The sequence below is a fragment of the Pteropus vampyrus genome, unplaced genomic scaffold (genome assembly GCF_000151845.1).
Source record: "Pteropus vampyrus isolate Shadow unplaced genomic scaffold, Pvam_2.0 Scaffold992, whole genome shotgun sequence".
NCBI classification, from domain to species: Eukaryota; Metazoa; Chordata; class Mammalia; order Chiroptera; family Pteropodidae; genus Pteropus; species Pteropus vampyrus.
The window spans coordinates 9,839-11,582 of NW_011889773.1; the positions used below are offsets into that span (position 1 = coordinate 9,839).

Consider the following 1,744-nt stretch of genomic DNA (forward strand, 5'->3'; position numbering starts at 1 on the left):
GGGAGGGGTGGGGGGAGACGCAGCCGCCGTGTGAGGCATGGAGGGAAACTGTCCCGTGATACCGTCACCGGCTCAGGCAGCGGGAGCCACTCGGCTGACGACGTGCACTCACCAGCCGAGGCCAGCTTTTCTGTTGTTTTTCTCAAACCGACTGATCGCTAAACTGTGGGGAGATTCGCTCACCTCGGTTGCGATCTGTCAGCGTTTCCACAGGTGCCCGAGGTCACGAGGGAAGGCGTCACGTGTGGGCACAGAGTGCAGCGAATCGTGAAGAACCTTTCAGACCAGAAACGGAGACCTGGACGGGACATTCCACCCCTCCCCCCCGAGTCCTCTCACGATGGGTTTGCTTGCCTAACAGGTGGGTCCGGGCCTCTCCTGGAGCCAAAGCGGAATTTAGGGACCAGACTGTCATTCAGCTGGTTTCAAGGTGCAGCAACACCGTCCCGGTGCGTATTTCACTTCCAAAATAATTGAATATCATGTAGGCACTTGATAATTAACCCAGAAGAGGCTTTTAACCAGACAGCATGGAGCTCTAACTCAAAAACGTACAATTGCAGTGTGTGTCCGAAATCGATTTTCTTTCGCAAAAGGAAAATAGATCATTGATCTGCTTGTGCATGGCTAGAAACGGGAGAACCCCGAATTGCATGCAGTTCACCTAAAAATTAGGTGGGACCTGCATGCAAAGAAGGCCAAGATGGGATCCCTTCTCTCGAATTGTAAGAATGAAAAAAACCAACATTAAAAAACAATAATAAAATGAGAAATAATTTAGAATAAGACAAGAAAATGTAATGGAATCGCAACACTTGAACTAGACCATGGAGTCCGTGGGGAGGCTAGCAGGCGTGCATCCCAGCCTCGGGGGGCTGAAGCAGGAGGGGGAGCAGCCCAGACCAGAAACGGAGACCTGGACGGGACATTTGGCGAAAGGTTCTTCACGATTCGCTGCACTCTGTGCCCACACGTGACGCCTTCCCTCGTGACCTGCCGCAGCCTGTCAGCCACATCTCCTCTGCACCAGGGAGGTGCTGGGACCCCACCTCCGCATGCAGAGGGCCACGGTCGCCCCTCCGTTTCCAGTGACCAGCCCAGCCCCCAAAGCCGCCTGTACTGCGAGCTCCCCACGGCGCAGCCCAGAAAATCAGATGACGCGACGCTGTGTCATCGGACCCCGTGGTCCTTTGCTTTCCTAAAAGCCGGGTGACGGCTAGAAGCCTGGGTCACGGCCGTGAGCGCACTCCGGAGCTCCGTCCTCACGCAGTGTGCTCAGATCCGAGAGCTTCTCGACATTTTGGTGGCTGTCGTGTTTCTACTTTTGGCTGTACTTTACTTTTTTTTTTTTTTTTTTAATGCCTACAGCACCCGGTCTTCCTAGGTGGTCTCCCATCCAAGTACTGACCAGGCCCGACCCTGCCGAGCTTCCGAGATCAGCCGAGATCGGGCACGATCAGGGGGCGTGGCCGGAGACTGGCTGTACTTTTAAAACGCTTCAAAGTCTGAGACAGTCCGAGACTTAAAATGTATGAGTCCACTGGAAAAAGACATTTTGATATGAAGCTATTCCCCAAAACACTTGACCTGGCCATGCCATGAGTTCCAATTACTGGTCTTCGAGATGTGAGCAGTAACGATGAGTAATCAATCACCTCAGCATGAGATGCCTGTGTTAGCATTGCCTGGGGACATTCATCTGGGAGTGTACAATGCTTCCGCTTTAAATGTTCTAGAAAGACGT

At 52.9% G+C, this 1,744-nt stretch overlaps 1 pseudogene; it reads right to left on the bottom strand.

The window, feature by feature from the left end:
* Window positions 1-1,359: 1,359 nt before the first annotated feature.
* On the bottom strand, window positions 1,360-1,477 carry LOC111734357 (annotated as a pseudogene).
* Between the last annotated feature and the right edge of the window lie 267 nt (window positions 1,478-1,744).